Source organism: Giraffa tippelskirchi, chromosome 9 (assembly GCF_054371585.1).
Source record: "Giraffa tippelskirchi isolate mGirTip1 chromosome 9, T2T-mGirTip1v1.2.pri, whole genome shotgun sequence".
In the NCBI taxonomy this organism is placed as follows: domain Eukaryota; kingdom Metazoa; phylum Chordata; class Mammalia; order Artiodactyla; family Giraffidae; genus Giraffa; species Giraffa tippelskirchi.
The window spans coordinates 118,944,836-118,969,162 of record NC_137283.1 but is presented as its reverse complement, the minus strand read 5'-3'; the positions used below and the strand labels follow the sequence as shown (position 1 = coordinate 118,969,162).

General features: G+C 38.7%; 1 protein-coding gene across 3 annotated transcripts in view; it reads right to left on the bottom strand.

The window, feature by feature from the left end:
- The window catches only part of GPR63 (G protein-coupled receptor 63), a 127,195-nt gene that overhangs the window by 98,094 nt on the left and 4,774 nt on the right, over positions 1–24,327 (bottom strand). For 2 of the 3 annotated variants that reach the window (XM_081530374.1, XM_081530378.1), the window contains exons 2-4: positions 24,059–24,180; positions 21,270–21,454; positions 20,352–20,535 (exon numbers count right to left, since the gene is read on the bottom strand). The gene's annotated coding sequence lies outside the window, so the exon portion shown is untranslated. The remainder of the gene's footprint in view (positions 1–20,351; positions 20,536–21,269; positions 21,455–24,058; positions 24,181–24,327) is intronic. The other variant, XM_081530375.1, reaches the window with a different exon arrangement.

Genomic DNA, 24,327 nt, shown 5'->3' with positions numbered 1-24,327 from the left:
CTAGCATGTGAGATGAGTGCAATTGTGCGGTAGTTTGAGCATTCTTTGGCATTGCCTTTCCTTGGGATTGGAACGAAGACTGACCTCTTCCAGTCCTGTGACCACTGCTGAGTTTTCTAAATTTGCTGCCATATTGAATGCAGTACTTTCACAGCATCGTTTTTTAGGATTTGAAATAGCTCAACTGGAATTTCATCACCTCCACTAGCTTTGTTCGTAGTGATGCTTCCTAAGGCCCACTTGACTTCACATTCCAGGATGTCTGGCTCTAGGTAAGTGATCACACCATCATGATTATCTGGGTCATGAAGATCTTTTCTGTACAGTTCTTCTGTGTATTCTTGCCACCTCTTCTTAATATCTTCTGCTTCTGTTAGGTCCATTCCATTTCTGTCCTTTATTGAGCCCATCTTTGCAGGAAATGTTCCCTTGGTAGCTCTAATTTTCTTGAAGAGATCTCTAGTCTTTCCCATTCTGTTGTTTTCCTCTATTTCTTTGCATTGATCACTGAGGAAAGCTTTCTTATCTCTCCTTGCTATTCTTTGGAACTCTGCATTCAGATGCTTAAATCTTTCCTTTTCTCCTTTGCTTTTCACTTCTCTTCTTTTCACAGCTTTTTGTAAGGCCCCCTCAGACAGCCATTTTTCTTTTTTGCATTTCTTTTTCTTGGGGATGGTCTTGATCCCTGTCTCCTGCACAATGTCATGAACCTCCATCCATAATTCATCAGGCACTGTATCAGATTTCTCACTTCCACTGCATAATTATAAGGGATTTGACTTAGGTCATACCTGAATGGTCTAGTGGTTTTCCTACTTTCTTCAATTTAAGTCTGAATTTGGCAATAAGGAGTTCATGATCTGAGCCACAGTCAGCTCCCAGTCTTGTTTTTGCTGACTGTATAGAGCTTCTCTATCTTTGGCTGCAAAGAACATAATCAATCTGATTTCAGTGTTGGCCATCTGGTGATGTCCATGTGTAGAGTCTTCTCTTGTGTTGTTGGAAGAGGGTGTTTGCTATGACTGGTGCATTCTCTTGGCAAAACTCTATTAGCTATGCTGTGTGGGGCCACCCAAGACGGACGGGTCATGGTGGAGATGTCTGACAGAATGTGGTCCACTGTAGAAAGGTATGGCAAACCACTTCAGTATTCTTGCCTTGAGAACCCCATGAACAGTATGAAAAGGCAAAAAGATAAGACACGGAAAGATGAACTCCCCAGGTAGGTAGGAGCCCAATATGCTACTGGAGATCAGTGGAGCAATAACTCCAGAAAGAATGAAGGGATGGAGCCAAAGCAAAAACAACACCCAGTTGTGGATGTGACTGGTGATAGAAGCAAGGTCTGATGCTGTAAAGAGCAATATTGCCTAGGAACCTGGAATGTTAGGTCCATGAATCAAGGCAAATTGGAAGTGGTCAAACAGGAGATGGCAAGAGTGAACGTCGACATTCTAGGAATCAGTGAACTAAAATGGACTGTAATGAGTGAATTTAACTCAGATGACCATTATATCTACTACTGTGGGCAGGAATCCCTTAGAAGAAATGGAGTAGCCATCATAGTCAACAAAAGAGTCCGAAATGCAGTACTTGGATGCAATCTCAAAAACAACAGAATGATCTCTGTTCATTTCCAAGGCAAGCCATTCAATATCATCGTAATCCAAGCCTATGCCCCGATCACTAATGCTGAAGAAGCTGTAGTTGAACGGTCCTATGAAGACCTACAAGACCTATCAGAACTAATACCCAAAAAAGATGCCCTTTTCATTACAGTGGACTGGAATGCAAAAGTAGGAGGTCAAGAAATACCTGGAATAACAGGAAATTGTATGCAACAACTTAAAATTATGGTGTGAAAGATTTTTTAATCATTTAATATGCTGATTATATATTTTTTAAGGAAGAGAAAAGAACAGTGTAAGAAAATACTATTCCTATGCTTATATTATGATACTGTTCTTATGAAGCTCTTCCAAACTCTAATTTCTTCACCAATACAATGAAGTCCCATTTTGATAGAACCAAAGTGAGATAATTCTCTTGAAAAAGAAAAGTAAACCACAAAGTTTCTGACAAATGATGTGTTTCTAATTGAAGCTAATGTTGACATTTTCCCCAAATCTGTTAGTCAACGGTATAATGCATACCAAACCCACTAGCTTTGTTACATAGAGGACCAACCAGAGTCATAGTGAATGGACACAATTTTTGCTCTCTCTGTTGGCTGCCTGATGACTTTGACAAACCTGGGGACCTTGAGGACTTAAAGACTCAACATGGAACAGTCTGCACAGATTTGCAGGGGGTGTGGGTTTTCCCTCAAGAGCTCTCCCAGGCTTCTTTTCTTCACATTTCCAACCTGCCACTTCTAAGAGCATTCATCTTTTCCACAGAACTTCTCCTAACCACCCAAGTCTCAAATTATTTTTTCTTTTTTTCCCATTCTTCTATATTTCTGAACACTCAGTCTGTCAATGCCTTGCACAGATACTTCACTGCCATGTATGTCAGCTTTGAGTCAGGCAGATTCAGTCTAGATCTTTATCCTACCAGAGTCCCATTTGACATGTGTGACCTTACTCTGGTTACTTAACCTCTCTGGGTCTCAATTTCTTCATTTTAAAAATGGGGACCGTTAAATTTATCTTAGAAAAGATTATTCATGTAGAGTACTTTATATAATGTCTACCACAAATAAGACTGCAATAAACATTAACACTGTTATTATTGATATCATTTCTAGCATACTTAAAGGCATGTGGCCAGATCTTATCTCAACAAGATTAAGTACACAATACTTGTTTTAAATGAATTTATCTAGATTTATATATCTCTTATAAACTTGGCCTAGTATTATTTTCTTTAGGCAACAACATTTTGTACAGGTTCATACGCAATATCACTGTATTAAAATAATGACACACAAGAGACTACAAATGGAAAGGCAAATACTTGTTTAGTCTAGAAGATGGGGGGTGGGAAGCTGAAATAGGACAGAACACGCAGAAGAATATGCATGTTTCTCAAAAAAAAACCATGCCATGGACCTGAATTATTAACCAGGCTGACTTGAGTCAGGAAAATTAAAATCTTCACAGCATTGAGAGCTGAGATACATACATATATAAATAAATGATAGATAAATATAAATATTGGTATAGAATATAGACTATATGCCTATATGTATATCTCAGCCCAAGTTGAACTCTTCAGCATTTGCATCACATTACAAGCAGTTCCCAGATATCCTAGTTCCCTCTTAATCAACCAAGTAAGTGTCATTCAGAGTTTACGTCTCAGCAAAACGTCTGGGCTAAAATTTGACTTAATGATGTCAGAGAGTCTCAGAGCAGTTTGCACTGAGTGAAGCAAAACATCGCCTCCAGTCTCCAGGGTGCTAACCCTCAGCGGAGAGGTACTCAAGCATATGGTAACATTTTCAGCAGCGGTTCTCAGTTTCAGAATGATTTCAACAACTTCAAAGCCATCCTTTGTTTCACGTAGCCTATTTGCATGTTTTTAGCCCAATCATGGGAGAAATGAGCTGCCTGTTTTTAAACAACATCCTTGCTTTGTGACTGGTAACAAGCTGCATCTGGGCAAGACTGCTAATTGGCAATTTTAAAGACACGTGGGGCCAACAAGGTCTCCTGAGCAGTGATCAACAGACCTGATGTCTAACGGGAAAGGGAACATTGGGGATTCATAGTAGAATGTGTCTATTTTGTCTATTTATCTATTTTATTTATTCACACAAAGATTCCATTTCTTACAAAAAGCACAACCTGCATTTTAATGTCCTATACTTAGTATTAAGTAAGTTGCAATATATATAGTATGACATTATTTTAACCCCACTAAGTGCTTTGATGTGGAACTGCTCAAGGAACTTAAATTCATTAAGCTTACCCAATGTTTGGTTTTTCTCAGACTCAGTTAAATTGATATTTCAAATATAAGAAGAACTAGATTTATGATAGGACTTCAGTGCCACATTGGGTACTGATTAAATATTTGCCTATTTATTAACCATAATCAACTGCAAAAATAAAATTGATGTACTCGCATCATACTAAGAAGTTTAATTCTTCCTATTAGGGTAGGGAGTCCTTATGCAAGGGAGGAGAGCAGAGAAAGAAAGCAGAATCCATTTACCTATATAGGGCTAGCATTCCTGGGGTCAGCTACTGAGCACCATAGCTGCTAAAAATATTCCACAGTTTTAATATTATAACTCCCAGAAAATTAGTAGAATAGAAAAGCTTATACACCTGTTTCCCAGAGCATCTTGGACTGGATTTCTGTAGATCCTTTCTCTACTTTAGTAGAAAACTCTGGAGAGGTAATGATACAGGAGGGGGTATCCTTCCATACACCCAGTATCATCTTTTGCCTGAGGGAAAAGTTTGGGGTCAGCACTAATTTTTATTCTTGTTAGTTAAACCTATTGAAAGTTTTTAAAGACATACATTGTAAATTAATGTAAGGTTTCCATGAGTGATCCATGTAAACTTTACTTTAAAAGAAAATAATGTTTGAACATAATTTTGAAGGTATAATAACACTGAAAGCATTTATTAATATTAAAATGAACAAGGGAAAATATACCCTTATATATGTTAATATAATCAGAGATCACTATAGTATAGTTCTATATTTCCTTTGGGTTTATTTCTCCATAAGTGAGATTTTTATTTTAAAACTATATGTCACATTAATTTGCAGAGCCAAACTTTGTATATTCAAAATTGAGAGAATAAATCTCATTGTAAATTCCCTATATTGCTTTCTGCTATCATTTTCTTCTTACCACCTAAATGTGGAATATAATTATCTGTTTTAAGGTTAGAAAAGTGGAAGCTGAAATTGAGCTATTTTAAACATAACTAAATTACTGATTAAATTTACTCAAGAAATAATGTTTGCTGGAGACTGTATTTGATAACGGAGAAGGCAATGGCACCCCACTCCAGTACTCTTGCCTGGAAAATCCCATGGATGGAGGAGTCTGGTAGGCTGCAGACCCATGGGGTCGCTAGGAGTTGGACATGACTGAGCGACTTCACTTTCACTTTTCCCTTTCATGCATTGGAGAAGGAAATGGCAACACACTCCAGTATTCTTGCCTGGAGAATCCCAGGGACGGCGGAGCCTGGTGGGCTGCCGTCTATGGGGTCGCACAGAGTCGGACACGACTGAAGCGACTTAGCAGCAGCAGCAGTATTTGATAAAATATTTCAATAGTCTCCATCTGGAAAAAGCTTCAGGAGAATTCATGGCTGTCCTAGAGTTCACCAAGTCATCTGCTGCTGCTAAGTCTCTTCAGTCGTGTCCAAATCTGTGCGACCCCACAGACGGCAGCTCACCAGCCTCCTCCATCCCTGGGATTCTCCAGGCAAGGATACTGGAGTGGGTTGCCATTTCCTTCTCCAATGCATGCATACATGCTAAGTCACTTCAGTTGTGTCCAACTCTGTGCAACCCCATAGACGGCAGCCCACCAGGCTCCTCTGTCCATAGGGTTCTCTAGGCAAGAATACTGGAGTGGGTGGCCATTTCCTTCTCCACACCAGGTCATCTGCCTGGATGCAAAGAAGTGAATGAGAAGACCTTTAAGGATCCCTTTGAGCTCCTTGAGTCCATAAAACCTCAAAAGTAGAAGCAAACCGTGAATTTCTTACGTCTACTTGGAATCACACAGAATGGCCTATTCTTACTGAGGACACAGAATCTGACCTCTCTTTACAACGGAGATGCCTCTAACAGAGCCAGCATGTCTCCCTGTTATTAAACTAACCTGTGATGAGTGCCTGCTATTATTAATAATGCATACAAAGGCATAATGTTAGGGGCTAGAGGGTGTAAAAGATGGACATACTTCCTACCCCAAAGAGGTACAGAGAGTGGGAAAGGTTTAATCAATACCTATTTTCAGCTTTGCTACATGAGCAAAAAGCTATACAAAAGATACCAGAGACATTGAACAACTAAATTTCTCCTTTATACAAATATACATACAAACAATCCCCTAATCTCCCATAGGGGAAAGTTGAGTGGAACTACAAAATAAACATATAGCTACATACATCACACATGTTTACACATATATGTAGGGATAAGTATAAACACACACATAGACACACACACAAAACAGAGAAAGAAGGCCAGATACTCAGAGTAGGAATCTGTATTTAGTCAAATTAAAATTGTTTTTCTCAGGGAACCCTCCTACACCGTCAGTGGGAATGTACACCGGTGCAGCTACTATGGAAAACAGTATGGAGATTCCCTCAAAAAACTAAAAATAGAGCTACCGTATGATCCAGCAATCCCACTCCTGGTATATATCCTGAAAAAACAAAACTCTCATTTGAAAAGATACATGTGCCCCAATGTTCACAGCAGCATTGTTACCAGTAGCCAAGACATGGAAACAACCCAAGTGCCCATCGACAGATTACTGGTTTAAGAAGACGTGGTGTATATGATACAACGGAATATATTTTTTCCATTTAAAAAAATGAAATATTGCCATTTGCAGAAACATAGATGGACCTAAAGAATATTATACTTAGTGAAGTAAGTCAGAGAAATTTAAATTCTCTATGATAGCACTTACATGTGGAATCTAAAAAATAATACAAATGACTACATATAAAACAGAAACAGACTCACAGACTTAAAAAATGAACTTTTTCTTGCAAAGGAAGTTGAGGGGACAGATAAATTAGGAGCATGAGATTAACAAATACAAACTACTATACACAAAATAAACAAGCAGCAAGGATTTACTGTATAGCACAGGGAATTATATTCAATATCTTTTAATAACCTATAGTGGAATATAGTCAGAAAAAAATAACTTTGCTGTACACCTAGAGCTAATACAATGTTGTAAATCAATTATACTTAAATAAAAAAGATTGCTTTTCTCTTTACAGTGACATATTTTCTAAATATTCAAAATCATGTGAGTTTTACTTTGATAATTACAAAAAGCTTTACTTGATAATTACACAAATTATTAAAATATAAAATAAATTTAAATATGGACTTTAAATTTTTTCCATATTTTTAAAAACTCATCTTCATGGAATTTGAAAGCATATGTCTAGTCTAGAAATAAAATAAAAATATTACTAGTGGAATAAAACCTGCATTTTGGATATCATATCTAATCTACCCTATTAACATGATGAAAGGAGAACAGAAAGTAAAATTACAATTTGTATTCTAGTCCAAAATTTTTCTGGGCTTCCAGACACTATGATGATGAGTACTTTAAATGCATGAATGAACCAAAATTTAACATGAAATCACAAGTGCTTCTATCACAAATATAGCTGTGTTTGGAATTTATGTCTTGATATTTTCAAAAACCAACAAATTTAAATGCACCATAGAAGCTAATTACTTCCACAACCTACTTCCTGTGGCCAGTGACAGACAAAAATTTGCAAATAGAGCCAGGTTTATTTACTCTATTGTCTGATTCAACAAATCTTTAAATAATACTTGTTCATGTCAGTCAGTATTCCCAGTCACCGAACACAGGGAATTCAAAAAGTAACATGATTAATTAACAAGAAAGAAGACAATCCAATTTCTAAAATATGTAAGACACTTGAAGAGACATTTTGCAAAAGAGATTCAAATAGCCAATAAGCAAATCATGGTATTCAACATCATTACTCATCAGATAGATACAAATTAAAGCCTCATTACATATCCAGCCAAAAGACTTAAGATTAGACAACTGGCCATACCAAGTACTGGTGAAGCTTTGGACCTGCTGCAAGGCTCATTAATGGCGGGACAGTAAAATGTACAATCACTTTGGAAAACTATTAGGTAGTTTCTAATAAAGTGAAACATATGTCTCCCTACGATGCAGCAATCCCACTCCTAGAGAAATGACTGCATATGTTCTAAAACAAGACATGTACAACCAATGTGAATATCAGCTTTATTCATAATAGCTCAAAATTGGAAAATCAAATATACATCAACAGGAAAGTGATACACTCATACAACGCAATAATAAATAAGAATCTAAAAAAACAGCCAACAGATACAGTGATACAAATGGACCTCAAAAATATTATGCTGAGCAAAAGAATGTACACTGAATGTTTCCATTTATATGAAATTCAAGAAGAGGCAAAGTTAATCTATATAATAGGGATCAGAATAGTGGTTGCCTAGAGTGGGGGCAGAGGCATTTTCAACTGCTGACCGAGAAGGATAAGGAGAGAACTTTCTGAGATGACTGCACATCTCTGAAATAGTCTATATCCTAATCTAGGTACTGGCTGCTGCTGCTGCTGCTAAGTCGCTTCAGTCGTGTCCGACTCTGTGCGACCCCCTAGGCGGCAGCCCATCAGGCTCCGCCGTCCCTGGGATTCTCCAGGCAAGAATACTGGAGTGGATTGACATTTCCTTCTCCAGTGCATGAAAGGGAAAAGTGAAAGTGAAGTCGCTCAGTTGTGTCCGACTCTTAGTGACCCCATGGACTGTAGCCTACCAGGCTCCTCCGTCCATGGGATTTTCCAGGCAAGAGTACTGGAGTGGGGTGCCATTGCCTTCTCCAAGGTACTGGCTACGTGGGTGAATACAGAAGTACAAAGTAACTGAGCTGTACACTACTGTGTGTTTGTTTTACCACATGACAATCATACCTCAATTTTTTAACAAAATTAACAACATTAGGTCCCTGGTAGCTCAGATGGTAAAACGTCTGCCTACAATGCGGGAGACCCAGGTTCGATCCCTGGGTTGGGAAGATCCCCTGGAAGAGGAAATGGCAACCCACTCCAGTATTCATGCCTGGAAAAATCCCATGGACCGAGGAGCCTGGTAGGCTACAGTCCATGGGGTCACAAAGAGTCAGACACGACTGAGGGACTTCACTTTCACTCACAGGTCCCTACCTTCAAAAAATTATAATAAGAGGGGACTAACTGGGACTTTCCAGGCAAGATTACTGGAATGGGTTGCCATTTCCTACTTCAGAGGATCTTCCTGACCTGAGGAACAAACCCACATCACTTGTGCCTCTTGACCACTGTGCCACCTGGTAACATCTACTCAGGGGCAGTGTACTCTGAAGACACATGAGAAAAAAAACAATTCTTGCTTACATGTTCTTCGAAACTTATTTTTTAAAGAGAACTTTGTTGTTTGTTTAATGTGCTACATCAATTCTAGATATGATATGTGCTGAATTCTGTCTATATGGAAATCTGCTCTAGTCTGAGTGTGTTCATTCATGTATTCACTCAAAAGTCATTTATGGATCATTTTCTTTGTTCTGTATTAAAGGAAATGCAGAAATATAAAAGACCACTCTACTTTCAAACAGAGGGAAGACCAACATCTAAAACTCATAGTTTTTCTTTTTCTTTTTTTTTTTTTTTTTACTTCATGAAATCCTCCTTCTCTATAGGGGCAAGCACAACTAACACCCAGGAGAGAGCTCCTTGGCACAATCATGTCCTAAAAAGGATGCATGAAGTGGGATGGTGGAGACTATGTTAAAGGAGAATCACTTTGCTTATAAAATATTTTTTTAATATTTTTTTAAAAAAAGCAAAAACTTGAAAGAGTTGATTTGTTGCTCTCATCCACAGGGACTTTGAGGATAACTTTCTCTTGTTATCTCAGATTTTATAATCATCATGTCCTCAGATACAAGAATCAAATCATTCTAAAGAACCCAACGTCATTATTTAAAAAGAAGGCACTGCCATTGTAAGCAAAAATAGCTTATGTAAATGTCAGTATCTTTTTAAATAATCTGATTTTTCTTTCCCTAGGAATCATCACACAGAGATCTTTTTTCAGCATCTACGGTGGGCACTGTAGTCTGCTAGAGAAGTAAAAATATAGTTACCAGATCTGCTTTTCTGTCAAAAATGATTTGGCTGATCATTTTTACACATTTGCCATTGACGTTTTGCATCTTTTTTCTAGTCTGCACTCCAGTCACAGCCTTCTGGCAATATGATGTTTTTGAGCACAGATTTGATATGCAAAAGCCATCCATTTTTCCGGTGATTCACAATCTGTAATTTTAGAAAGACTTGGTTCTTTATCACTTGTCTCACTTTAATAAAAGATCTTTACTAGTATTCTCTGAAGTCCTTTTGGAAACAAAATTCCCTAAAAGAGTTCCAGTCTGTGAGAGTGACAAACTCATTTAAATAATCATTTCAGAACAACATTTCTGTTTATGGTAAGAATGCTGCTCTAATATTTAAAGTGGCTTAAGGAAATTCAACCAGTGAATATAAAATTAAGCATAACTGTCTCTTCTCTGAGAGGGCACACAGGCTGCAGGGAAGCTGGCAACTTAGAAGACGCGGGGTGTGGGGCTTTGCTCCAAGGAGCCATGCTGAATGCTCAGAAGGTTTTGCATTTTGTAGCCTATATTTATTAACTGGATTCTCAAGCTTCCCCTTCCCTCTTTCTTGTGGTAACCTGCTTATCTATGCCGTCACATTCACCATTCTGAGGCTCCTGATCTTTCACAAAAATCCATATACAGTTTAACACTAAGAAGAACATTTTCTTCACCAAGGCCAGAGTTTTGAAAATGTGGAAAACTCAGAAGCTAAAGTTGTACAATTTGACTCGTTTTGGATAAAATGTTGACTGTTCAGTTGATTATTTGAGAAAAATGCTTCTGGTGGTTCAAGGGCATAAAAGGGAACTACAGGAGATGCAGGTGGGCTCCCCCTAAGCAATTTTCCAGATAATTGAGGCTTGATTGTTCTTCAGTCACTAAGTCATGTCTGACCCTTTGCGATGCCATGAACTATAGCATGCCAGGCTTCCCTGTCCTTCACCATCTCCTGGGAGTTTGCTCAACTCATGTCCATTGAGTCAGTGATGCCATCCAACCATCTCATCCTCTGCCGTCCCCTTCTCCTCCTGCCCTCCATCTTTCCCAGTGTCAGGGTCTTTTCCAATGAGCCGGCTCTTCGCATCAGGTGGCCAATGTATTGGAGCTTCAGCTTCAACATCAGTCCTTCCAGTGAATATTCAGGGTTGATTTCCTTTAGGATTGACTGGTTTGATCTCTTTGCTGTCCAAGGTACTCTCAAGAGTCTTCTCCAGCATCTCAGCTTGAAACCATCAATTCTTTGGTGCTCAGCCTTCTTTATGGTCCAGCTCTCACATCCGTTCATGACTTCTGGAAAAACCATAGCTTTGACTATATAGACCTTTGTCGGCAAAGTGATGTCTCTGCGTTTTAATATGCTATCTATGTTTGTCATAGCTTTTCTTCCAAGGAGCAAGTGTCTTTTAATTTTGTGGCAGCAGTCACCGTCCACAGTGATTTTGGAGCTGAGAAAAATTCCCTAAAACATCTGGGAAAGTTTCAATCAACTAGGGCTCTCCAAAGCAGGCTCTGCCCAAAAGATCTGACTCACTCAGAAGGGCAGCAACTCCAGGGCCTCAAGGGGAGACACATGGATTAGAGAGGAAGCTGACCCAGGCCTCTTAACACAGGAACCATCTCCCTCTAACTGTTCTCCTTCTCTAACAAAACTCCCATCTCGAGAAAGGGAAAGTGCTGTGACCTAGGGCAGGGATGGATCCTGGGTGGTGAGTCCCCAGGGTGGAAATTTCGGCCCTGCTCTTGGGAATCCAACTTCATCTCCATGGAAGTTTTCTTGCCATTTAGCAGGAGGTCGGCATAGCAGTCAGTCATTCCAGCAAGGCCAGCTGCTTGGCCTGTTTCTTTCCTGGATCAGTACATTAGAGTAACAGCAGTCTTTTTCAACTGTTTTTCCACATTCTGAAAACCACAGCCATCTTTGTGCCTCACATTTGTTAAAAAACTCACATGGGTGGCCAGCACAGATGTAAATTACTCTGTCTCTAATTCCATTTTCTTCATCAAATTCAACAATGACTCATTATGGGTTGAAATGTTTATTCAGAACCGGTGAAAGATTACAGCTGGTAAGGCCAGAGGGCCATTTTCATCACAATGAGAAATAAACATTGAATTCTGATGGTAACAAGCCATGTACTGCCTTCAGACAGGCATTGCAAGCATCTGATTTCAGGAAAATCTGAAGTCCTTTTTCAGGTTGAAGCGAACCAGAAATGTAACAGCTCAGGGCTGTGTGCAATTTTAGATTGAGTGTCCTCATTATAGGGTAAAAATAGAAATACCCAGATATTATTATTGTGTTGTTCTGAGGTAAAGTGGGAAATGAGCCTGTGGGACTTCAATGTCTTCTGGAATTCTGAGAATGAGATATTTATGAAGACTTTAAGTATACAAAACAATGAAGAAGATAAATGATGTGTTAAATTGTACACTACACTGAAAAAGTAAACATGGGATTTGGGATTTTGCAAAAATACAAAATAGACTTCTGGGAAAGAGCTTGAGTCCTAGAGGAGGAAAACAGCTTAATCTCTTTTCTCTGTGCCCTCTGCCATGACAATGAAAGTAAATCAAGACTGCAGCAGATAGTTACACTATTTTAAAATTTTCATACCGGTATTTTTATCTCTAGCCTGCCCTTTCTCAAAAATGATCATTTTCCTCTTTCACCTTTAGATGATAAGTATTTATATGTGCAAATACTGTTTTTGAAAATCCAAGGAAAAACACAATTCAAACCATCTTCTTCAAATTCTTGCCAACTTTTCCTTGTTTTCTTTTCAAAAAGGGACCCATACTGATGAAGCTATTTGGAGGGCAGCAGTAGAGATGCAGAGGGAAGAAACTTGTGGACACATTGGAGGAAGGAGAGGGTGGGATGAATTGAGAGAGAAGCATTGACATATATATATTAACATACATAAAATAGATAGCCAGTGGGAATTTACTGTACAGCACAGAGCTGGGTGCTTTGTGACAACCTAAAGGGGTGAGATGGGGTAGGAGTTTCAAGAGGGAGGGGACATTTGTATACCAATGGCTGCTTCATGGTGATGTGTGGCAGAAACCAACACAACATTGTAAAGCAATTATCCTCCAATTAAAAATAAATAAAATTTTTAAAAAAGGGAAACCAGAGCTTCTTACTCCTAATTGACAATGGGCAATGAGTGTAGGGAAAAGATAAATGATAAATTAGATGGCTGTTCCACCTTTACCTTTCAACAAAAGGTTTCTCATTTTGTGGTGTCCAATTTCTTTGTCTTACTCTTTGATGTTTCAAATAGGTCAGAAGGAAATCTAGGCCAACCCCTGTCTCCCCAGATCTTGAGTTAATATAGCAGACAGTGTGCAAGGAGGCTATTCATCTTTCATACCCAAAATTGTTAGCAGTGCACGCCAATGTCTGATTGACAGGGTGTCTTTTTAAAAAGACATTCTATCACAATCAGCTGGGAGGAGAGAAGCCCAGGTAAAGTTCATTATGATGTCTGGCTATTCAAAACCGTCTCAGTCAAAACTGCTACGTATGGGCAGGAAGAGGGTCAGTTCAGTTCAGTTCAGTCGCTCAGTCGTGTCTGACTCTGTGACCCCATGAACTGCAGCACACCAGGCCTCCGTGTCCATCAACAACTCCCGGAGTTCACCCAAACTCATGTCCATTGAGTCAGTGATGCCATCTAACCATCTCATCCTCTGTCGTCCCCTTCTCCTCCTGCCCTCAATCTTTCTCCAGCATCAGGGTCTTTTCAAATGAGTCAGCTCTTCCCATCAGGTGGCCAAAGTACTGGAGTTTCAGCTTCAAAATCAGTCCCTCCAATGAACAACCAGGACTGATCTCCTTTAGGATGGACTGGTTGGATCTCCTTGCAGTCCAGGGGACTCTCAAGAGTCTTCTCCAACACCACACTTCAAAAGCATCAATTCTTCTGCACTCAGCTTTCTTTATGGTCGAACTCTCACATCCATACATGACTACTGGAAAAACCATAGCCTTGACTAGACAGACCTTTGTTGACAAAGTAATGTCTCTGCTTTTTAATATCCTATCTAGGTTGGACATAACTTTCCTTCCAAGGAGTAAGCGTCTTTTAATTTCATGGCTACAATCACCATCTGCAGTGATTTTGGAGCCCCAAAAAATAAAGTCAGCCACTGCTTCCACTGTTTCCCCATCTATTTGCCATGAAGTGATGGGACCAGATGCCATGATCTTAGTTTTCTGAAGAGGGTCACATTTGCCTAAATCTTAACTAATAGAGTGGATTAATTCTGCCTAAAGAAGTTAATAACTGAGCCTTGAAAAATTGTAAGGATCAAGTGTTTACTTGATTACGTTTTAATCATAACTGTTAAAATCAGATACTTGAGCAATAGAACTAGAGAAATAACTTTGAAAACTTTAAATGCTGTTAATATGTAAGTGACGTATCCGTACTGCTTTCAGGACATGACTATAAATATGAGACAAGAGGTTTAAGTGATGACAGAGACTAGTCAAAAAGTCAGAAAGTCAGACTAGACTAGAAAGAAAACAAGAACAAATATCATAATCCTTTTCTTACTTTTCCAGTATTCTTAAGTATATTCATTATGTATGGAAAACATACCAGCATTACAGACAGAGGTGACGTGATAGCCAAGGCCATTTACTAAAAGTGAGATCTGGTAAAAGATGCTGAAGCTTATTTCCCTCCCCTCAAAGCAAATCTTTTACCACTCCTTCCTTTCTCCGTCTCCTCTCCCTTTATCATAAGAACAACCAACTAAGCTGCCATAATTAACATAAGATGTTGTCAAGAGAGGAGAGAATTTCTGGTGCATATCTTTAGGAATCTCATTTAGGGAGCTGACCTTTCTTTTCTGAGCCCCTGAGATGTCTGAATATGAAGGTCCAGTTAATCAGCATTTGAAAGCCTCTATCAGCATCTCATCACCAAAGATACTATGCAGAACTATGTGTGTGCACCTCAAAGGCCAGCACTGATTCATCAAAGATGAGGCAAACAGCAAGGCCACAAAGACTCTCAAGACAGAGCGTGATGTTAGAGAAGCTCTAGCAATACAAGACAGTCGAGGTCCTCTAAATCTGTGAAAATAAGAAACCAATCCTCCCTAGGGGGACAGAGGTGATGTAGGAGAAAAGAATATAAGGCAAACTACTGACCCATACTCAATAAATACATAAACACTGGGTAAAATGAGTATTTCCAGTCTTTATACATTATTCTGTCTCTCTAAACTAAAAAAAAAAGAAGTGCAAGATTTAGTTACTTCAGTGATGTCTGACTCTTTGCGACCCCATGGACTGTAGCCCACCAGGCTCCTTTGTCTGTGGGATTCTCCAGGCAAGAATACTGGAGCGGGTTGCCATTCCCTTCTCCAGGGGATCTTCCCGACCCAGGCATGAGAACCCAGGTCTCCTGCATTACAAGCAGACTACCATCTGAGCCACCAGGAAAAGCTTTCCTCCAAATTCCTAGCTCTCCTTTTATATGCAGCCCAATAACCACTTCTCCTGTAAGATTCATTATGGCATATCACTTCACTTTGCAATTTATCTTTCTGGGAATCCTTACTGTAGGTCATATTTGTTTCCAGCCTCAAGGTTAAAGAGTCTTGCTTGCATGCTGAGCATGACAAGTAGAATCTAGGTGTGGTGATGGTAACGCAGAGCACCACCCCCACTGTGGTGGACCAGAACTTGCATCTGGGATAGCCCCTCTCCCATCGCCTTACATGACTGACAATCAAGTAGATACTTAGCACTCTAACATCCAGTTTTCTCACCTATGACCTGGGGATAATAATTTTTAAAAAGCTACCATAAAGACTTCCCTGGTGGTCCAGTGGTTAAGACTCCACGCTTCCAATGCAGGAGGTACAGGTTCCACCCCTAGCTGGGGAACTAAGATCCCACAAGCCTCATGGTGCAGCAGGGGAAAAAAAAAGCTACCATATAGAGTAACTGGGAGGATAAAATGCAATAAGAAATGTAAAGTACTTACCACTATGTCCAATAAATAATAAAAACTGTAAATATATGCCACAAAAATATTATCAACATTAGCATGATGAACTCAGTGGTTCACATATCTGTAGTACTCTGCAAAGGAATATCTCCTGGAGAAGGGCGTGGCAACCCACTGCAGTATACTTGCCCGGAGAATCCCATGGACAGAGGAGCCTCGGGGGCTACAGTCCACGGGGTCCTAAAGAGTTGGACACGACTGAAGTGACTTAACACACATGCACAAAAGAATAAGGGCTTCTTGAATGGTGCTAGTGGTAAAGAACACATCTGCCACTGCAGGAGACACAAAAGACGTGGGTTCGATCCCTGGATCAGGAAGATCCCCTGGAGAAGGGCATGGTAACCCACTCCAGTATTCTTGCTTGGAGAATCCCATGGACAGAGGAGCCTGGAGGGCTACAGTCAGTCCATGGGGTCACAAAGACTCGGACACAACTGAAGCAACTTAGCATGCACGCACAAAGGAATAAAACATTTTACTTTGGGGTTTCCTATAGATGATTTATTTCATAAAAATTTACCATCATTAGAGTTAGATTGAAATCTCCCTAATCAAGCTGACAGAATTAGTAAATGCACTAATGATAATATTTTTAGGGAATTCCTTGCAGTGTGGTGGTTAGGACTCAGCGCTTCCACTGTTGGGGATCAATCCCTGGTTGGGGAACTAAAACCTCGTAAACTGCAGCACAGCTAAAAATATTTTTTTTCTTTAAAGGCATGCAGTTTTTCTCTCGTAAATTCACTGTACAAGCAAAGATACGTAAACATACACACTTTTTAAACAGAAGTGTTAGAGAAAAAATAATCACACATTTGTAATTAGCATAATCTCCTCAAATACATAGTAATATATTAAGTCTGTAAAGCAAATTTTAGTTTTAAAAGAAATTTATTCTCCAGAACAAGTTAAATGTGTCCAAAAGTTTGCTCAGCAAACTATTACTTGCTTTCTTCTTAGAAATTACTTTTATTTAAATGGTCTGCTTCTGTCTAGTACTGGCAAACAATAAAAATTCCAAGTAATAGAGTCTGATTATATTACACTAAATATCAAGTTAAATAATTAAGAATTAATCTTCTTTCTAATGTCATATCTCATAGCCTCTCTCATAACTCATCACAAATCAAGTTTGACATTCCTCTTAAATTAATACTTTTACAGAATTCTCTTTCCTTTTAATTAATTAAACCCTCAATTAGTGAAACCACTTTACTTTACTTATAAACTGTATTGTCATTTCCGAAAAAATTTCAAAATTATGAAAAATGTTGATAAATGTGGAAACAGATATGAAGTAGGAAGGGTTTAAATTTACAAAGATATAAATACAATAATAACGTGAAAAAAGAATTGCCACAGGCCCCAAAACCATTTTTTAACAATTATCACAGTCATGGTAGAGAAACATAAAAGTGATACATTACTATGATAAGGGATCTTTGTTTTATTCTGAAGTTTACAAAAATTAGACATTTTATTTCTTATTTTGATATATTCTCACAGCTAAATAGTAGGGGAACTTCATTGCTGGGGGAATGAAATTGAGAATGTTTAAGTAACTTCCCAATAAGTGGTAGAAGCTGACACCTGAACACAGGTACGCCTTGCTAATATGCTAAATAACCTCTAGTTCACTTATGAACAATCAACAAGGGTATTACATATAGATTGTAAATATTTTCAAAGCACTAGAATACAAGTAAATGCCTTAAGCCTAAAACTAGAACTATTACTAATTTTATTTCTGATGACAAAAGAGACTCTTACAGTGTTTCCAGATCACCTTTAGGAAACTAAGTAATATTACAATGTAGGTCCAACACCGCATGGTGAATTGGGGAACCAGGACCCTGAATTCCTAGACTCTGCTTTGAATTGTTTGACTTTAGACAGTGAACCTGCAAAATGAAGGTGAGGAACCCAATTCTGGCTAAAATATCATCCAATGCGATAGGATGCTTCAATGGACAGAAATCCCCACTATCATTAATAGAAATGTGTGTTCTAAACTGCTGTATAAATCAATTTGAACTTTATGCAATACAAAATACACCAAGATTGAATTATATCCTTAAAAAAATAATTATATGCAACTAAAATCTGACATAGGTTGCTGTTACTGGTTGAATTATGTTCCTCAAACTTCATTTGTTGAAGTCCTAACACCAAATACCTCCAAATGTGACTGTATTTGGTGTAGTGGTGGTTGTAGTAGTGGCTTAGTCGCTAAGTCATGTCTGACTCTTGCAATCCCCATGGACTGTAGACCACCTGGCTCCTCTGTCTATGGATTCTCCAGGCAAGAATACAGGAGTGGGTTGCCATTTCCTCCTCCAGGGAATCTTCCCCACCCAGGGCTCAAACTCGCATTTCCTGCACTACAGGCGGATTCTTTACTGCTGAGCCATTAAGACAGGGCCATCCCGAGTGGGCCCTAATCCAATGAGACGGATGTTCTTATAAGAGGTGATCAGGACACAGACAGGCACAGAAGAAAAACCTTGTGAAGACATGGGGAGAGGATGGCTCCCTTCAAGCCAAGGAGAGAGGCCTCAGAAGAAACGGCCATGACAACACTTTGCTCCCAGACTTCTAGGATCTAGAACTATGAGAAAGGTGTGTTTGTTTCAGCCACCAAGTGTGTGGTACCTTGTTATGACAACCCTAGAAAATGAATACAGTTGGTTCTTCTATAGCAGCTATATAATCAAAGCATTCTAATGGACATAAATACAAATATTAAGTAGAAGGAACACTAGGAATCTAATGAAATGTGAAGATCTGAGAGGTCACATCTTCTCCATAAACATTAAAATAATCCTTCTCACAACAGCCCACTCAGCACAAAAGCCCTCTAGTGAGCATTACAGCGAGGGTGAGCCTGCACTGCCTCAGCCACAGCAGTGCTCTGCAAGGAGAAAATAAAAATGGAAACAGTAACTACCAGGATAAGGAAATAGAAAGCACACAAAAGGCACCCATACTTTCAATAACCTCTCAAGAAATGTGAAAGTATGTTACAGGGAGTGAAAGACCTCCTGTTTGCACAGCCACCAAATACGCCACCCACATCAATGGACCGGGCTCTCTGGAACCTTAATTTTTTGACTAGCTAATTACTTTTATATGATTTTCCCCTTCATTTTCCTTGAGACAGTAGCATTAAATAAGACAAATAAACCTTGCTCAGCAGGGTTCTCATCGCTTCCTCCTATGAATTCCCATTGCATTTTATTTATAATTCTTAGGGCACTTATTAAATTCTGCCCTAGAGTGGGGGGGAGTTGTACACTTCTCTTATTCCAACAGGAAGCAAGGATTTCATTCATTCCTTATCATAACTCTTACCTCTACCTATGTCAGAGACTTGCATCCAATTAACACTCAAGTAATATTTATCAAACTGAAGTGAACTGCATTACCATTCGATAAACCACTGAAGTGTTACTTTGCCTTTTAGGTCACAGACAAATATATACCTCAGTAGGAAAATTGAGTACGGAAGACTGTGTTCACACCGAAAGTCATGAGAAATGAGTTTAGAGAGATTAAGCAGGCATGGAGCTCCTTAAAATTCAAGGAACTTGCATTTTATCCTAGGGGTGATGAAATGAACTTAAAGCAGGGGAACAACAGTTTCTCACATTTGCCATTTTTTAAGAAAAATGAGTCTAGGTGTCAGTTGGAAAATGAATTCAGTCATGATGGAGGCTGGAAGCTGCAGGCAGGGTTGAATTAAAGAATAGTCAAGAGAGGTCTGAGTGTTTTGGTCTTTGTAACGGGGAGACTAGTGAAATCATTGTCAAATCAACCAAAGTACAACCAGGCAACATATATAGATGAAGATTTAAGACTTTTTTTTTTTTACTGAAATATTAAGCATATTACACTCAAGTATGTAAAATGCTTTATTTTGAAATGAATGGCTTGATCTTGATGCATTTGTACAGAGGTATATACTAATGCAATGTCCACCCAGATCAAAATAGAGAATACTTCAAGTACCTCTCATGCCCCTTCCTAATCAATAACTTATTAATTACAAGGGAAAAAATAGTAATTTTACAGAGAAAATATGGCAGATACTACCTTAACCAAGCTGTCAAAGTTAACATCATCCAAATGAAAAACTGACAGTATGCACTTCCAGATATGATGCACTGCAAAGGGCAAAGATGACAACAAATTCTGACACTCTCCCATTGGGAGGTATGGCCAGTGCTTCCTACCCTTGAATCCCTACCCATGCTCCCTACCCATGCTCTGTGACTGCACTGACAAAAGAAGTGATGCTCTGACAATTTCGGACAATTCTACTTTCTTTGTCCTGTAATATTTTGCTTTTGGAACCCAGTCAGTCACCATGCTATAAGAAGCCTATGGCACAAAGAGAGCTTGCCTACCGAGCACTGATCCAGTCTTAGCTGAATTCTCAGTCAACAACCAGCAACAGCTGCCTGTCACATGTGTGGGCCACCTTGGACATCTAGCCCAGGTCAGCCTTCAGATGACACCAGTTCCCACTGTAATTGCACGAGAGATTACAAGGGAAAACTGCCCAGCTGAGCTCCAACAATCTGCAAAACCCTGGAAGATAATAAGGAATTGTTTTTTTTTTAAGCTGCTAATTTGTTTCCTTTTTTAATATAGTTATTTATTTTCCTGTGCTAGGTCTTGGTTGCGGCACATGGAATATTCATTGAGGAATGTGGAATCTTTATTTCTGGCATATGAATTCTTAGTTATGGCATGCAGAATCTAGTTCCCTGACCAGGTATTGAACTCGGGCCCCCTGCAATGGGAGCATAGAGTCTCAGCCACTGGACCACGATGGAAGTCCCTAAGCTGCTAGATTTTGAGATGATTTGCTGTGGAGCTACAGATAACTAAAACAGCGGCTAATGTAAAACTGCAAGCTCCATGTTATCTTCCCTGTGTTCCCAGCTTCTAGAACAGTGCCTGGCACACAGTAAATAGAAAAATAAATATTTGTGGTGATGAATAAACAAATGAATAATCAGCAATATTACTGATTTGAGGAAATGATATGAAAACCCACTTCTCTATTCAACACTATGAAGCAAAGTTGAAATGTTTGTCTTCTTTTGCCTTAATAAATTACTTGAGCAAGCAAAGTTTTTAAAAAAATAATGCTATTAATCTTATATCTACATTCAGAAGTGGGTCATCCATTTGACCTACCTAAAAGTGGGTCCCTTAAAAAATAGAATGTACAACCTAAATATTTAATAAAGGTCTCATTAAGGATGCTGTTTTAAAGTTTTAAAGGCTTTAGAATCTCCTAAAATCTTTTATCTTACCTTTTGTTATTCCTCCTGAAGCACCATGGTCATCAATAAAAGGAAAAGATGTAACAAGAATAACCAAGGAGAAGAAAAGGTGCTCATTTGCTTTGGTAACATTGTCATATGTTGTGTTTTTTCATTTCTAAGCACCTTATCTGAACCAAAAGCATCAGTGTGGACCAACACTAAGGACAGGAATGCTGAAATAGAAATGATTGTACAACAAATATAAAATAGCCTGAAGCACAGAGTTTGTAAGAGCTGAATATTCTGTGTAGGGGTTTCCCCACAGTAATAGAAATTTAAGTAATATACAGGAGCCCATTTGTACCATTTCTTAATTGAATAATTAAAAAGCAGCATCTGTTTATGTACTCACCAATTCATAAAAATTTATGTGGAACCATATGCCATATATTGAAAAAAGCAAAGTAAAAGGAAAATACAATTTAAATCTTACACAAAAACATACTATTGTGTAATAAGCATCACTAAAAAATGAAACTATAATTACAAAATAAAATAATCTTCATTACATATTTCAGTTAAATTATTAATTTATTTGAATTATTATACCTTCCTAGAAATGCAGGAAGGCATTTAAAGAAAAATCTGGCTATAATATTTCCCATACATAAGGTATACTAAAATAGCAAATTTGCTCAAAATCATTCTAAACGGAATTTTTATGACCAAATATACACGTATTAAATTTAATCATTACTTATTCTTTTGAAAAAAAATAAAAAGGCCTGAGGCTTATTTTACAAATAAATCAAATATTACTTATTTTTTTCCTCAGTAGCCCCACTCTGTTTCCAGATGTGAATGTCAGTAATCAATCCTATGAGTAAATACTTTTATTATTTTCTTTGGAAACAGAAGCAGAGTTCATTGTCCTTCAGGTGGCATTGTTGCAACTCTCTTCTTTAAAAATTCACCTTTCCAAAGGTTATATTCTCTCAAATAACCAAGAAATCTTTCTGCTCCTCAAGACTACATTGCTACTTATTTCCTCTTATCTCAGGGATTACTTCTCAACATTCAAGTACTAGCTTATTTGACTGAATTCTTATCTCCAAATTATTCATCCTTATAGTGACCTACCCATTGCCTTTTTCCTCACAGGAAGTAAGGAAGAACCAATTTGGATGTTACCTGCTGTGTACTTCACAACATTAATACATTAAAACTTACAGAACCTCATCTCTGCTCAGGATCCTGTTCTAACTCCTACAGTTCTTCCCAAGACACAGTTCAATTGTCAGAGTGCAGACAATGGCAAAGAAAAGCCACAGAATTAGTCACCTAAATGCGCTGAAGGTAAAGCTTTGAGTTTTTACATATGGACTTAGATCTAAGAGTTTCTGTTATTTCACCATTTCTCCTAACAAGTAACTCGGTTCTATTATAATATTTCTAAAGCAGAAGAAATGGAGTAGCCAGATAAACAAATGGATAGACAGTCCTCTCAAAAAATTTAATGGTCAAGACAAGTAAGCTAGAGTAGCTATAAAGTGATGAGCTATATAATAAGTGATGGCTATTTAAGATGCATAAGATCATTTTAATCTTTTGTGTTCATTTCTTATATATTTTCAGCTTGTACCCAATAAGCTGTCTTTAAGCTCAGCCCCAATTCAGGGTGCTTTGAGCCACTTCAGTTCAATCCCTGTAGGTATGAGTACAGAAGCATCATCATACTAACCTAAACCTCCAGGGTCCCACCCCCCTTTCCTTGGGATTATGGGTGTTTTAGAGTGTGGAGTAGGTATGGAGGCGGGAATGTCCATGCATAAGCATTACTTGGGACCAAAAAAAGCCTTCTGGCACAGACAGGAGCCACTCCTGAGTGGCTAATGGTGAGGTGCTAAATGTTGACCATGTGGAACTAAGGGGATTGCAACCAGATTACAAGTGGCCAGGCTATTAGTGCCTTTTCACCATACCTCCTAGCTTGTCCAAGACGTTCCAGTTTATGCCTATTGTCCTAATGTAACTGGTGCCCTTTTCACTCTCCAGTGTCTCAGTTTGAGCAATAAATTACATGGTGACCCTATTTATGGCAGAACTTTGCCAAATCCGCCCAGTTGGGCAGCTTTTCTGTATCAGCTTCATGGATCCCACTTCTGCTCATCCTATGATTAACCTCCCTGTGTCTTCACCTAACCCTGCTAACCACGAACCTCCACGAATTATTCCCTTCTTCCTTTTTCATGCCCCATAAAATTTCTCTCCTTCAAACTCCCTCAAAGTTACCTCCTATCTCTTTTCTTCTTTCATAGGAAACTTTAGACACAGAAAATGTTATAGTCAAACTGCACAGATGGTCAGCGCAGCACACTGGTCATTAAGTATTTTTAAAACATCCCTGATCCAGAGCTCATCAACAAAGAAGTCTCAGCCTTACTAAAGCAGTCTACCACAGCAGAGAAGGCCCAGATGTGTATTTTTCCAGAGGTCCACAGAAGATTCTCATAGTCAGGGCACTGAGTAATCCTGGCTTCACCCAGTCCAGGCACCTTGCATGCCATCACACTTCTTATAATCCCATAGAGAAACAACGAAGGTAGTGCCGCGGTCAGGGGCACAAGGTTTTGCAAATAACTTAAATAGAGTTTAAATCCGGGTTCCAACATTTGTTAGGCAATCTTATAGATCCCTGTACTTCAATTTTCCTTGTAAAATATAGTAACAGTACTTATCCTCCTACCAGTGGTAAATATTAAGCAAGTTAATACATGTAAAACACCCAGATCAATGCCTAGAACAGTAATTGCTTTAAAGATGCTAGCAATTATTACCTGTTTTACAATTGAGGACACTTCCAACATCATGTGGCTATAGGCGATGCTGAGATCTACATCCAGATTTTCTGAATCTCAACTCCATGCCTTCTGTGACACCACTACTACCCAACACTCTCCTACATATGATACAAAGCAGTAATAGGTTAATCAATGATATGGGAAGGACTTGATCATCCAATACTACATAACCACAGCCATATTTACAGCTACCTATCCACAGTGTAGATCTGAATAGTGAAGATGGCTCAGAAACAGCATTACCA